The sequence below is a fragment of the Equus asinus genome, chromosome 10, assembly GCF_041296235.1.
Source record: "Equus asinus isolate D_3611 breed Donkey chromosome 10, EquAss-T2T_v2, whole genome shotgun sequence".
Taxonomy (NCBI): Eukaryota; Metazoa; Chordata; class Mammalia; order Perissodactyla; family Equidae; genus Equus; species Equus asinus.
In genome coordinates this window covers 87,608,131-87,625,006 of record NC_091799.1, presented here as the reverse complement: position 1 = coordinate 87,625,006, position 16,876 = coordinate 87,608,131, and positions in this window count along the sequence as shown.

The window sequence follows — 16,876 nt, the reverse complement described above, 5'->3', positions numbered from 1 at the left end:
TGAAGTTATGCTTTATGGGATTTCATATCAGTAGATCAGACACTCTATGCTCCCTCAGGCAGTAGTGCTGGCTGAAGTCCTCTGGGTAGTAAAGGCAAACTAATATCTGGAATATGTGTCAGTCTCAGGCAGGATGAATCATTGCCTGATGTAACCATCTTACAGCTGAGTGGCTAATTTTCTTCTCAAGGGATGGTCATATTCTTGTATCTTTAAAATTATTTGATCTGCCATTGTCCCTGAGAGGTGACGTGGTTTCTTTTGTTTTAATTTCCTTCCTTGGTGGAGGGAAAACAACTTTATGTTCTTCCATTTGGACCTTCGTACTATGATAAATCTTACTCTACAGATCAAAGAATCAATGTGAAGTCTCTGCCAATTGCTAAGCACGTTCATTTCATTTATATATTCAGAAAGTTGCAGAATATTCAATTGAGCTAAAGAGCATCCCAGACAAGGACTTGCCAACTTCTCAGGAAAACTCACATGTGATGACTGATCAATTCAGGGCTCTAACAGCTGTTCTGGACTGAATTGCATCCCCTAAAAATTTATATGCAAAAGCTCTAAACCCCAATGTGACTGCATTTGGAGATAAGGCTTTGAAAGAGGTGAGTCAGTCATATGAGTCATATGACTTTGACGTCATTGAGGTCATATGAGTGGGGCCCTAATCCAATAGGATTGGTGTTCTTATAAGAAGAGAGAGACATCAGGGATGTGCCTGCACAGAGAAAAGGCCACGTAAGACTACAATGATGTAGCCCTCTGCAAGCCAAAGAGGCCTCAGGAGAAACCAAACCTTCCAACATCTTGATTTTAGACTTCAAGCCTCCAGAACTGACAGAAAACAAATTTCTGTTGCTAAGCCACTCTGTCTGTGGTATTTTCTTATGGCAGCCCTAGGACTAACATAATGGCCCAGTACTCTAGCTCCAACTTTGGAACATTCAAAGGCTCATCCCAAGTTCAGAGCTCCCCACACGGTCAGTTGAGGCCCTGTGACTTGCATTGCTTCTTCTTCTTCTGCCAAGTTTGGTTTCCTCTCCTCTCCTCGCCTCTGCTCCATTGTTGTTGATCCCAAAGCATTCTCTACTAAACCTTCTACATGCTAATCTCCACCTCTGTCTGCTAATGGGGACCCAAAGCTGCAACAATCTTTTTACATTTCCCTTCCCAACTTACCAAAGGTGAAAGTGTTAGCAATAACACTGCTACAGCATGCCAGTATAAATTATTGGTAATTGAAAACAATTCTAAAGTATCAGTAATTACAAATTTAGAAAGATTGGCTTACTAGGAATTGGAAAAAATTCTAAATTATCTTGTTTTTGCTTTGAAACTAGTAATGAGCATCACATACTCAACTGAATTGTTGATTATTTGGTATTATGTTTCTTAAGGAAAATTTACTATATATATATATATATATTTCTGTATATACTTTAAATATGTATGTACGTATATATAATTGAGATTTTTATATATAACTGATACGTTTTGATATATTATCTTGATATATATCATATACAATTAAAAATGTAAATGCCTGTTTTCCAAAGATTGTTGATTTTAAAAATGCATATTGAAATGTTTCTAATTTGTCTATTGTATAATTATATTGGATAACAAATATTGGTAACAGCCTACCAGTCCAATTAGAGGAAATTGGAATCTCAGATTAAATAACAGATAAATATATCCTATTTTATATAGGATATGATGCAGCCGTGAAAACATTTTTCAAAAACATGCTTAACGGCATAGTAAAATATTCAGCCTATACTGCAACATGTAGAATAAATAACAAGAAGAAAATGAACATAACCTATAAAATCATATATATCATCAATTAAATATGTCTATATATGTATGCATATGAGTGTGCAAATGCACACATCAGCAATGAGTAACATTGAGTGCAGGATTAGCAATCAATTATTTCTGTGTTTTTCTGAATTTTTCCAAATAACGGAAATGTAAAAAGGGAATAAATCACCCAATAAGATGAATTAAAATTAAAAAAATAATTAAAAAAGCCATCATTCCTAATGCAAAAATGTATTTTCTTCCTCTTCATACAAATATAGAGTTCAAATAGCAGCATAGAGGAATTTAAACAACTAACATTATTAAAAGTAGTCCAACATTTTTCTTTCAAAATAAACATTAGCATGGAAATAATTTTTAATTTAAAAGAAAATTAAATGAATTCAATTGTGCTATTATGTACATTATTCACTGGGTGTGTACACCCAGGCACACTTTCCCTCTCTCTCTCAAGAAATCTTCCTCTTGACAGAAAGCAATGTCAAGGGCCGATTTGAGCACCCAATCTTTAATGGCACCCATCTGTTTGGCTGACAATATTCTTGGGGGGAAATCTTTCCATCCTAACTTCTCTTCTGTTTCTCCTTTTCCATGACAAGGAAGTCTGATTCTCTAACTATATTTTTATTTTCTAACTCTATCTAATGTTTGTTCGTTAAATATGTTCTTTAGGGTCGTAACCTTGGTTCTCTTCTCTCAGGGTTCAAGGGAGAATATATTCACCCATACCTGTGGCCTCTAGGAACTATAACCATAACTCTGTTGCAGCCCTTACTACTTTTATCATCATAATTTCCATGTCCATTTTCACTCCCAGGCCTATCGTTCACTATGTTACTCACCCAAGCGTCTGTCTGTTTGCTTCCTATCCTCCCAATCCTTCATTTTCAATATCATGTCATAGAAAGTAACTGGAATCTTTGAAGTGCCTTGACATGCAGATTGAAGTATAAGTTAGGCAATTACATGAAAGTGAAACTCAAAATAAAACTTGGTTGGGGGAACAATCTATTCATATCCTGAAATCCCTGGTGCTACAGAAATTTAAGATGGGGCAAGATGGTGGAGGCGGCTCCTAAAATTCTCTAAAACAGATTGATCCCATTTACCTTTAAATTATCCCCAGAGTCTCATGTCCAAAGGACACCACTACTGCAAATTGGATAGAGGCACAGGATACAAAATATATCATGTTTATCTTCTTCCTTCCAGAATTGGACAGTATATCTTTTTGAAGTTATGCCTATCTATATTGTTCAGGTTATATTCGGATTAGAATGAACTACATGAAACTGCTAGAAATCTGAATGTAAAGTAAAATTTTATCTGTAGTATGACTAATGCAGCACCATGTTCTAATTTTTGTTTCAAATTGACATTTTAAATCTGTGTAACTGGGTTTTTTAGTATAAAATATGTACAGTCTCTGTCTCCCCTCTGCATTGATTTTTGTACCTAAGTGAAAATACATAAACTTTTTGTTTCTCAACAACAAAGTAAAAGTACCATTAACATAATTAATACATTAATTTATTATTGTAAATCTTGACCTAGCCAATTTAATAAACTAGTATTATATTCAATTTCCAAAGGAAGTCAGTTCCTTTGGCTAATCAAAATTTAGTACATCAAAATATTATTTGTATAAACCAAATGTAAAACCAATTACCTCAATTTGTCAAGTAACTACTTTCAAATGTATTATCTCAAGGAACCCATATATCTAACCCTTTCGCAAATGGCAATCCACAGACTCCTGGACCACGTACTAGTTCTAACAGATGCAGATGAAATGAAAAAGAGAGTGCTATACTAAAGAGCTATTCATTCTTTCAAAGTCCAATTGTTACAGCCTCTTACTTTATTAGATCTATTATATTCTTCATACTCATAAGAAATATTGACATCATCTACTCAATAGTAATTCATAAGTCAGTGAATTCATGGAAATTATTTTCCACACTAGTGGCATAAATTAAGATCTTCTGAAGTTTAATGTGTAGTTTTTTTTAAAGAAAATGTGAACTTTACAGGTACACACTAGATGCTATGGACACAATAATTTGAGCAGTAATTATTTCTCTAGGCTACAGTTGTACACTCATTTTCTACTGGGAATATTTACAAGTAGATATAGAAAATTTCAATATATAACAATTTGAAAATATGTTCAGGAACTAAATTATTCACTTGGTTTTTCTAATACTTATACTATATTATATTTACATATTAATACAGTATACCATTTAGTTATATTCTATACTTTAGGGATTCAAATTTACTGATATTTATGGGTATTTGGAAAACCCAATAGTGGAAGTGGGTCCAATGGTGCGTAATGAGAGTCAGTATGTTAAGAAGGAAAGTACCGTGCTATTGATTTATTCTTGTAAACACGGTCAATGTTCTAAAATGCATTTTCATCCTATTTATTGGTTTCAGTTTCAGAAAATGAGTTTATTTTTGCAACTGTATTAACTTCTTGTAACTTTTTGACAAGCGGAAGTTATAACTTGGAGCCAAGTGCTTCAGCTAAACTCCCACAGAGAGTAGATTACAGGTTGCCACCGTCCTTGATGTTCATATCCCAAGTCCCTCAAGAGAGACACCCCTGGAATGCAAAGCTGCCAAGAGACTCATTTATCTTCTTTAGAAAATTGCATACATCTCTATAGAGAAATGACTCACAGATACAGTAGTTTTTCTTTTAAGGAAAATGGTAAAAGAAAAGAGAAGATTAGTTCTCTTTTTCTTTGGCACTAGGAAAATGTAAAATTTCTTATTATTTTTAGATTAGTATTTACCCTTCTGATGTCTCCCATTTGTTCCTATTGGACAGCAACGCTACAATTCTTTAAGTTATTTCCATGGCTAGTTCTACCTTGTCTGGGCAATTACAGAGAAATCTGTCTAAATATGTAGCAAGTCCTTAATAAAATACAAAGCAAAGCAATTGTCAGAATTACAATAGGATGAATTTTCAAATATCAGTACAATTTTTCCCTTGGGAGAATTACCTTTAAGTATCTCATACTAATAATGAATGGTTAAAGCAGATTCTTGATTAGCAATATGATGAAATTGTCCTTTTTCATACATTAATTACACACACTCTTGTGATGTCTTTATTGCTTGACTCTGGAGCTTGATAATCTGAATTTTTATCTAAGGGTTTTTCTTGTAAAGCCCAATAAATTTTCTCTTGAGTTTTCATCAATCACATAAGTAATATTACATTTACACACTAATCTAGGTACTTCGGTAATTTTTCTCTCTTCCCAAATAGTTTTTGCCAGATGTGAAACACAAAGACACCCACAGCCATTATCCAGTCTTAAAGTCTTAATATGAGGCAATCGTTGAAGTGAACAGATTGCAATTCTAGTGTTTAAGATACATGGCTCTAATGACTTGAAGTCATTAGGACAAACACACCCTATGGGCCATTTTTCACATTGGTCAAAATCAATAGCTATATTATAATAATAGATAATTATGACTCTATGAATAATAGGAAACCACCTTTGTATATCTACCTATCCTTTTACTGGAGAGAACTTAGATCCCAAAGTGACTTGAGTGACAGTAGATTTGTCTTTTGCAGCCTTAGTCTATAAATTCCACATTTGTTTGTCTACTAATTTGAAGTTTTTTCTATGCAACAGCATCTCTCTATCTTTTCTGGTATAGTCACAGTCTCGGTACCCAGTTCTTCCCTTCAATACTTATAGGAATCATTACTTGGGAGTACAAGAAGAAAAAGTAGTGTAACAAGTTAGACATTTTTTTCCTACTAAAATATCCTTAAAGTAATTGAAGTAGCCATCAGTGTGAATAGCAGAGCAAGGTAAAATATGAGAACTGTAGTAAGTTCTTTAGAATACTCCTTTCAGTTGAGTTCAGCACCAGGTTTCAAGTACTTTGTGGAAGCCACAGCCAAGTCCTCCTAATGTGCTGGATTCATGTGGGAAGCGTGAATCCAGCTGGGTATTCATTTCGTTTTAGCTTTCTCAATGATCACCAGCACTCAGAAGGGTCCTGCGCAGCGTGGGGAGAGCACACCTTTCCTCTGGAACACGTTTATTTAGATGAAATCTCCCAGTAGACAATGGTGACAGACTTCTCCAGCTGGGTCCTTCCAGGTCTTTATGACCTTATGTCTCTGGCTTCTAGGAAAGAGCAAAACTTTTTTTAAATATTGAGAATGAATGAGATGATTCATTTAAATCAGGCACAAGACAGGGCCTCAGACCTAAGTTCATAAACCTGTCAAACATACATTCAAAGAGAGAAGTACCATTCTCTTTTTATTTTTATTCATCTTTTTTTTTTTTTTTTTTTTGCTGAGGAAGATTCACTCTGAGCTAGCATCTGTGCCAATCTTCCTCTGTTTTGTATGTGGGTTGCTGCTACAGCATGGCCGCTGATGAGTGATGTAGGTTTGCACCCAAGGAACCAAACCCAGGCCACCAAAGTGGAGCACTCTGAACTTAACCACTAGGCCACATGGCTGGCCCCAGAGAGGTACCATTCTTGCATGCAGGATTACTGTAATTTTTAACAAGGCTGATAGTGAAGCTCCAGGCCATTTTAACCTGGTAGATTGTTAAATCTTAGCCAATGAATTGTTGAATTGTAGTTGTAGAGTTTTGTGTTTTGAGTTCGGTTCATCCATTCTAATTGTCCAAAGAACCGAGGATAAGGAAATATGATAGCTAATAGGAATTTGCGTAACTCCTTGAAGACAGTGGAAATGAAATTTCTCTGTCCGATTCAGTATGCTGTGGTATCCCAAAAAAGAGGAATTTTGTGTATTAAGAGAGCTATTAGTGCTTTCTGACAATCAGCTTTTGAAGAGCAAAATACTTCAGATCATATGGACATCATACACACCATAATTTGACCCAGTCTCTTACCTTCTACAGACATTAATTCTGTGAAACCCAGCTGCCACCAGGTTCCTTGTAAAGTTGGTGGGGAAACATCTACGTGTACTCTGGGAGTGGCCTGTGAAGAATTCGGACAAATGGCATGTCTTTAATATGTTTTGAATAATTTTACCTTTTGGATAGATGTAATAAGAGTCTAGTTACTCAGACAGTTTTATTGGTGAGACCACAATTTTAACCAAGCAAATAAATACTGTGATATAGGAATTATTTCATCAGATAATTCCCATTATTCATTGAGTTCCTTTTATCTTCTTCCTAAATCCATTTGTTCATTTCCTTTGTGAATCATTTTTTTTTTTAATAAATGAAAACTCTTATTGTTTTAAAAGTAGGGCTTCTAAGTTGGGAGTCTGCCATGTTTTAACATTGTTTTCTTTTCCAACTTTGTGAGCAAAACCATTGCCTTCAGAAATTGCATCATTCTACCCTAGGTGAGCTCTACAATGGATTACTGATATCTAAGGAGGCAATTAGTTGTAAAGATCTCACAAATCAGCTATGAGTTTTCCATGAGACATTTTAGTTCTGATCAAAAATCCCGTTTTTCCAAATATTTCCTGTTAAATGACAAGACACCCAATACACATACTCACACTCACACACACGCTCTATATAATCTATATTTATACATATATTTATAACATTTATATATATTTATATATAATATATATTTATTTATATATAAATAACTTTAAATCCTAAACCAACTATTTTAGCCCATGTAACTGCCATAAGTTCAGCTGCTTGTGCCCACTTAATTCCAGACAAAACATAAGCTTCCAGAATTTCAGAAGTCTCCACAGCATTGGAAAATTAACTCGGCCATTTTTATCTCGAGGATAAGACCAATACATAAACACTATCCTAGTATTTCTCTCTCTGCATTTGGAACAGGAATATCAGATATGTCCAGTCAGGGACTAGTGCCTCCTATTATCACTGCGCAGTCATGATCATCTATTTGATCAGGACCTGATAAAAAAAATCCAGGAAGGTTTACGGAACTGCATTTCCTAAGTAAATATCATGATTAGAAAATAATGCTCATTTAGAGCTAGTCTGACAATGCTCTGACAAATGCTGAGTCCTATGCTCTTATAAGGTAGCTGTCAAGTAACCCAAGGTAGGGTTTGAGCTTCTTCAGAAGAATGGCTTCTGGGGCTGGCCCCGTGCCGAGTGTTAAAGTACTGCACACTCTGCTTGGCAGCCTGGGTTCTCAAGTTCTGATCCCGGGTGCGGCCCTACTCCACTCATCAGCCACGCTGTGGAGACAACATCACTTATACAAAAAATGGAGGAAGATTGGCACAGATCTCAGCTCAGGATGAATCTTCCTCCCCCCAAAAAAAAACAAAAAGAAGAGCTTCTATTTGCCTGCTTTGAGGCACCCCGGCGTTCCCAGTGCCACCACTTGCAGAAGAACGGAGAAAAATGCTATTGATCTCCAGTCCACTACTGAGTTTTGAGTTAAAATTTCATTAGCAGTAGTTTTATTCTCATGACAAAACAAGTGGAAAGGCTTTACAAAATCTGGAATTCCCAAAGCTGAGAGGGAGATTATAGCCCATTTCACTTGTTCAAAATCTCTTCAGCTCCTAGGAACTCACTCAGTGGATCTGGAGAATTACCATTCAGTTGTTCCTTCGATGGTTTTGCCACTTCTGCAAAAGTGAGGGTCCACCGTCTACAATACCCTGCTAGTCCCCAAATTGTCTATTTGGGGATTTTTTTGTTTGTTTGCTTCTTTGTTTTTCAGTAGGCCATCTCGTTCACAGAATTAGCTGTCTCTTACATTGTAACACTTGCTGCCTTCAGCTGACAACAGATGCCCCAAATATTTTGTATCGCTTTGGCAATACTGCGATTTGTCTAGTGAGGCCTTATGCTCCTGTGAATCGAGGAACTGGAGCCAAGCCGACATATCAGTTTTGTATTGCTATTTGGTTTCCGAGGGCACCAGCAAATCGTCTACCTAGTAAATAATTCATAGAGCTCTCTGGTGGGACAAGTTTCTCTAAGATTTCCTGTAAATGACTAGAGAAAATAAGACTCTTGAAACCTTTCGAATTCCTTTGCCATAAATACTGGACTCCTTTATAAGCAAAAGGCAACAAAACTTTAATAGTCATCCACTAGATGAATGGGGGGGGCAGGAGGCGGGGAAGGGTGAGCAGAACACAGATCAACTAGAGAGAAAAACTTTGCAAATGACGGTACCAAAATCAGAATAGTTGCAAGGTGAGGGACTACAGTAGTTATTGGAATCACATATTTGTTTGTTTCACTAAGATCTTACACAAGTCCATATAGTTGTTGAGTGGCGACCACCTTGACTGGGTTTACCTTGATCAGATTTACCTTCCTTCTTTACTAGCGGTATGGAAACATTACAGAGGGATTTCTCTTTTTATTTCTCCCTTGTTTTCTAATTCTTTTATAACCCTTTGACTCATTCTAATTGAGTGCTTGACAAAGGATGTAATTTTATATATGACCATGGCTTATTGTTAGCTATTTTTATTAGTTTTATATATTACATTAAACCAGTGTCACTATTCTCCAGGGCCCAAAGTGATACATTGATTTGTTTCCATTCAGGGTATTTTTCCAACACTGGGTGAGAGGGATACTCTCTGCCATATCCCTTTCCTTGCAGAAAGGACAAAATAACCAAAATCAGATGCCTTGTTTTTCCCCCCCAGGGAGCTCCATAAACATTCCATCTGGAGTACAGAACATGGAGGCCTTTAATTTGCATAGCAAATGTCTCTCCAGTTGGTTTCCAAATGAATCAGGAGAAAGAAAACATGTTCATCAGTTACAGGAAACTCTGTATGAAAACCACAAAAGAAAAGGCAAAGAAAAAGAAAGAAAGAAAAAAATTAGAAGGCTGCCTCAAAATACTAACAACAACGACAATACCAACCAGCTATTGATTTATCATCAGATTGAAAGAAAGAAACTTCTATGGAACAAATATCACCAAATAGCATCTACGAGAAAAGGCAAACAGAGGGTAGCATAAAGGAAAATTATTGAAACATATTTCACTGGTTGCTACCTCTGAGATTCCCCCAACCCGTCAATTTTAAATCGTTTGCCAATTGTTCCCTAGCTGAAGGTTTTATCCTGGGATTTCCTGACTCCCTTTTTCCTGCCATTTCTGCGTTTCCCAGAATTTCTTTCTACACTCCATCTTCCAGTCTCCTGGCCTTTTCCAATAATGATATACCGTTTTTCTTTCTTCCTTTGCTCCCTTCAAATGTCCAGGCTAAGGGTTATATTGGGTAAATAGTTGTAACTGAGCAGCTAACATGATGTTGTTGTTGTTTTAATTATTTCTTCTTTTCTTGCTCGTCTTGTCTCTAGCTTGTCCCTAAACTGACTAGCTGTTGCTAAGATTTGCCTAATAGTCTCTTTGCAGTCCTGCTACCTTTTTGCTAATGAATTTGAATAGTCAGCAAGACAGTAGGGGGAAAAATAAGCAAAAAACCTCTAATTTGGTAATATCGGCAGGTGAGGAAGGTAGGTGGATTACCCAAGAGCCCTGGGTAGCTTCTCAATGGCCTCAGATCCACTGACAGTCTGAATAGGAAGGAAGGGCTGATTTCCCTCACATGGAGACAAGAAAAATGTAGAATTTATGGCATTTTGATTGTTTTCCCCTGTGTTGGTATTTTTCCAGCTAGCGTCATTTCTGTTTGCCTTGTCCAAGTGATTAGCATGAGTACAGTCCGACCTGTTGCCCTCATGTAGGGACATGATCTTTTATCCATGTTCTCAATTATTCCCTAATCACATCTCTATCATTTCTGCTACATGATGCATGTATGATAAAGGGTTCTTGGAAGTGAAATCTGGGCTAATATATGAAGTGGACTCAGAGCCAGGGCATGAAATTCATAAACTTGTGTCCTCAAAGAGAGCCAGTGACTCATTCCCAGCTAATAATATTGTGCACCTGTCCCTCTTTGTAGGGAAATCCACCTATGAAGAGAAACATTCATCTAAAAGATCATTGCCTCCCTCTTCCTAGGAGCTGATTTGAGGAATGGGGAAACTAAGAGATGCAAAGGGATGAAAGGGAATAGGGACAGTAAGAGATGGAGAAGAGAGGTTCTATGAAAAAGAAGTGACTTTAATCCACATTTTGTCTTCTATTTTTCTCTATTTTCTTCTGGTTATCTAATTTTTAACTTTCCTCTTAGAACTATAGTCATCCCACAAATACCAGCATTCCATTTACCTGAGACAAATTCCTTCTAAGAACCCCCATAAACATTGTATCTTCTTTCGTCCAAATCAGAGGCACCATCCTCAGATTACTCTAAGACTGGTATATATTTACCTATTTCAGATGTGACAGAGAAAGACTTACAGGACACATTCCTGGCTTATCATATTTTTGCACCATCAAAACTAATGGTGATCTTGACAGGGTTTAAGGGCCTACATTACTGATGCTTACTTGATCATAAAATCCTGATTTGGAGATTTTCATCTGCTTGCTATTCCAAGAAAGCGAAGAGCCACAAGGGAGACTTTTCATAATTTGATATCTTACCTGATTGTTGAATTGCCATAAGACCCTCAGCTGGTATGCTCAATTCGAGAACTGCCAGACCAATCCCATCCCCATTGTCAAATTTTTGGAGAAATATAATTAAAAATAAAATCTCCTGGGGCTGGCCTGGTTGCGAAATGGTTAGGTTCACATACTCTGCTTCTGTGGCTCAGGGTTCATAGGCTCAGATTCCAGGTGTGGAGCTACACATCACTAGTCAAGCCACGCTATGGCAGCATCCCACATACAAAAAATAGAGGACAATTGGCACGGATATTAGCTCAGGGACAATCTTCCTCAAGTAAAAAGAAGATTGACAGCAGATACTAGGTTAGGGCCAATCTTCCTCACATACACAAAAAATAATAATATAGCATAAAATAAAATCTCCTACCAATGCAGTAAACCTACTCAAAAATAAAAGAATAAAATGGTTTTATCATGGAATAAACAGTAAACCAGACTATAATGTGCATCACAAGTCATCTGCTGAAGAGATAACAAGGACCAAAAGAAATCTCACCTTTTTTGGTGCCAGGCAGATACAATCTATTACGTACATGCTGTCTTTATCCAAAGGTAGTTATAAAACTTGTATCTTTTCAACAAGCAGAAGTCGCAACTTGGAACCATGTGCCTAGGTTAAATGCCCACAGGCGTGCCACCCTCGTGATGTTCACATTTCAAATAGAAGTCTCCAGGTTCTACAAGAAAGACACCCTTAGAATGCTAGACTGGCATGAGGCTCATTTAACCTTTAAAAATACTTAACCGCATCTCGAAGAGACAGACAAACAGTTACAAATACAATTTTTCTAGGAAAATACTGAAAGAAAATTGTATAGAGGATATCTTTCCTCTCTCTCTATATATATCTCTATATCTTTTTTGACACCAGAAAAAAAACTAAACTAAAAAAATTTTTGGTTTGTGTTTAATGTTGTAATGCGCATCTTTGAACACAACCATGTAGGGGATGGAAATTGTCCACCTCAAAAGGTGTCTCTTTGCCTTCATTGCTTTTAAGAACAAAAGACTGTGAAAGAAATTTTGACCTTCCCCCTAACTGCCTAAAAGAATTTAAGATAAAAGGCCTGTCCCTTAGGACAGGCCAGCACCATGGATAACTCTGGGTGTCAGTAGACTGTGAGGGTCCTTGGTAAGCCCACCTTTATCAAAGTTCTGTCTACCAAACGTTTGCTTTTCCATCTCCATGTGAATTGCCTTCCTCCCCTTTGAGGCTCCAAACCATTACCTCCAACATCATCCTTAATTAGCTGAAATTGGTATTTAAGGTTGCAGCCTCAGCCGTTCTGGTGAGTTACCCAGTTTTCGTGGGTTTCTCCCACATATACATATTATTAAACTTTGTCTGATTTTCTCCTGTTATTCTGTCAATTTGATTCTTAGGCCAACCAGAAGGACCTAGAGAGGGTAAAGGAATTATCTTCCTCCCCTGTTGCAACAAGTATTGAAACGTTATTTTGCATACAAACGTGCAAACCGCAGTACCGTTTTTAGTTAAGGATGGGATATCAAAAAGAATTTTTTTTCCTCCTGGCATGAGGTAGCAAAGTATTTCTGAGACATTTCAGATAAAACGAATACACTGAGATTAGAAAATAACACTAAATGGTTTCCTTCAACTGTAGTTTTATTATTTTGAAAATGAAATATAATTTTCAAGTGAGCTAATAAAACATTTCATATAATTCAAAATATGTTCTCTGTAGAAAAGCATGCCTTGATGATATCTTACTATTAACATTGCCATCTTGAAGGAAAAATAAACCAGAAAACTCATAAATAATCACCTTACACATTGTAGGATAAAAGAAACTGTGTGCCTCCTTCAACTCTATTTCTTGTTCCTAATAATTCATCTAATGTGGCTAGATCAACTTCCATTATAAACTGCAAAAGTGAAGGGTGGCACAAATAATGTAGACAATTATATGTGTCGTGGACTGGAATTGGCCACCTCAAGATATGTCTCTTTGGCATGAGGATTATTTGGAGCTGGTTACTTTTAATAAACTGCAGACAGAAAAGCAACTCTGAAAAGTAGAATTTACTTAGCCTTTGTTAAGAGATATTTGCATTGTAAAGGAAATCTCTATCTGTAAAGGTCTCTCTCTCTCTGTACCAGGAAGAGGGGGGGATGACCTTATCTCTAGAAACTCTTAATCAATGCCAAAGGCAAGGACTTAAATTTGCATCTTGTTTACTGTACTTGTGTAGTAATCTCCCATGATTGACTCCCCCCCACCCCCAACATCCCCCTTTGCCTTTAGCTGAAGATGATATTTAAGGTGGTGGTTTCAGCCATTTTGGCAAGTTGCTCAGGTTACCTAAGCCTCTCCCATGTATACATGCTATAAAGCTTTGTTTATTTTTCTCCTGTTATTCTGTCTCATGTGAGTTTAATTTATTCTCAGGCCAGAAGAACCCACAGTGGGTAGAGGAAATGTCTTCCTCTGCTACATATATATATATAATTTAGCTGATTTCTTATGTAATAGGTTAGTATCAGTTCAAATTATTTAACGCTCAATTATAGTGCCTAAATTATTTATGCATTTGCCCATCTTCCGAATGGGATTTTTTTGAACAACAGTTAATGCTGGTATATATTCTCTCCTTGCATAATCTCATCTTTTTCCATAACTGGATTAGGCTAAGTTTCAGAAAACTTAAGGAATTTAGCCATTTTTAAAGAAATGCATCCATCTGTTCAGACCCTCTAAAATTATTTATGAAAATAAAATTATGTAACAAAATGAATCATAGGCTAAAAACCTAGCTCATATGTAATAGCAAATGAGCACACAAAAATTTAAGAGAAATATATGAGATATTTCAGATCACATTGTTAAAGTGTCCATGATATTGTAATATATAATGTCTTTTAGATATATACTTTTTGGTCTCAAACATATATATATAATATTTTATATACAGATATGTATTACATATTTATGTATTTAATTCATATATTTATATACACATAAATACATAACTATCTTAAATAGATCTTAAATATATAATTATACATTTAAATATTTGTATAAATACATGTTTATATTTTAATATAAAATATAATTTTAGCATAAATATGTATATCATATAGAAAATAATATTTGATTGGCTTAGTGATTTTCAGTAATGGAAAAATGATTATTTCCCTATGATTTTTGATGATTTGGTGGTTATGCCCTTATAATTTGAGTTAACTAAGATTGCACATCATCTTCATTAAGTTTATTATTCATATAAAAATTAAAAATAATGCTAAAATTTGTTTAATACCTACTAGTCACTATTTCGTTTAATTTTGTAGTAATCCTATAATCTTCTAAATTTTATAGATGAGGAAATTTGGATCATTAACATCAAATGGGGAGTATATCTTGCACATTGGAACATTCTTTCAGGGGTAGATAATGGATATCACAGGTAACAGTGGCAAAATATGTAATTTAACATAATTATTTAATATCCACATATATTCTCCACCAACTTGTCTTCAGTATTATGATTTACTACTGAAAATAGTTGGATTGTTTAAAAAAAAGGACTGGACTACTATCATTTTGTGATTAATCTTGTACAGATAGCAGTGTATAATAAATCATATGAATCAGTTCCAATTACTTTTCTGAACTCCTAATCTATTACCTTGGGAAATTTATTTAAATTGCCTCAGATACATTTGTTTTGGCTACAAACAGGTTAAACAATGCCAATATCTCAGAATATGTTTCATATATAGTAAAATATATGAATGTTCTTGAGACATTTAAGTGACCAATAATTGTCAGTTTCCTCCCTCTTAATATTTTATCAATACTACCTACCCCTACACCCAACCAGTTTGACTGCAAGGTAGTTATCAAATTACGGTTTGAAGTCAATTAACATTCTATCTGCAAGACTATGTCTCTTCTATTCAAAGTATAGCAAGAATACCACCTATTTGGGGGCCCACAAGCATTCTTTGTTTTCATTTGGAAGGCAAATCCAATGACACATTGTCTGCGATTTTTCCAGAAGTGCAATGTCTTTGATAATTTTGCTAAGCATGACTAATACACTTTTAAAAATTTTTTTACTCTTCCCAATGCAAAGTTATTCAAGTTTTTCTTCTCTGTGTTATTATAGTTGGACAATCCTAAACAAATGAATAAACTGGGAATTTACTTAGTTGTCCAATGGAAAAGCTGAGTTAACCATAGCCTCTCTCTTTACCTGTAACACCTTCTTGGTGACCAGTCCATTGCTGACATCGGTGCCCGTGTTTCATGAAATTCTCATGGTCCTCATGGTGAAGGAGTCAAGTTTTTTCTACTAAATGCTTCACCATGGTAGTTAGGATTTAATTTTAGCCATCTCCTCTTTCTTTTTGACAAAAAGATGTTGGAAGAGACACAGAGGTGGCAAAGGGAAGGAGCTGGTTATCTATAAGGAGGGCTCCTGGTATCTATTACATGCCACTCTTGTTTGCAATTACTTGGACCAAATTTAGACATGTGTGCATGCAAATCTTACTCACACAAGGAATATACCCTATAAGGAGCTCTATGGAGAAAGGGCAGAACCAATATTTCATAACAACTTGGCCTATCTGTCACAAAATGTGATATTATCTATTTCCTCTTCTTGAAACGCCGTTCTATCTGGTACTTTTCATGACTGCTTCTTTATTATTCATATCTTAGCATATGTATGGCCTCGTCAGAGAACTCTCCCATATCAAACTAATCGACATTTGTCGTTCACCTCTGATTATATTACCCTGTTTTAATTGTCAAGTATGAATCATAGACTCATACTTTTCAATTGGGTATTTGATCATTAATTCTTTTCGTTTATTTATCCGTGCTCAGAAGAATGCAAACTTTCTGGTAAGAAAGAAGAGTCTGTCTTATTCAGAGATGAATTCCCCGATCTTCAAACTGTATTTTGTGTATAACAGGCACCAAGTAAATGTGAGTGGATTGGGTGTGTGCACGTAAAGTCAATTGTCTCTAAGTATTTTTAAACAACTTGAAAAGACTCCATCTAAACTAACACCTACCTATTTTCTCCCTCTAAGCACTTCAAGTATTTTGAGAATACATTACATTAGAAATTATAAATAAATATATTTCCATTATATGATATGATGAGAAATTCAGCGGTTTTGCACATTCCCACATTTGAGATGAGACTGTAAGTGCAAACACAATATAGACGAAAGAAACCATGAAAAATTAAGTAATTGCTATAAAGGGAAATTTATTGTCAGAATATTAATTCATACATATTAGAAAATGATACTTTGAGGATACTTAGAGCATTTTTCCATCAAGCTGAAAAATTGTTCCATTTCAGCAAAAGACAACATAGGCTTGAATATAGTTCTAACTAATAGATCATTTTGCACAACATTAAGCCTGCAAATGCTTTCAAGAATTTTTGATGCTGCAGTACTTTTAAACAACTGTGATGCAATTAATTTCTACTGTGCACATAGGCAGCTAATAACCAT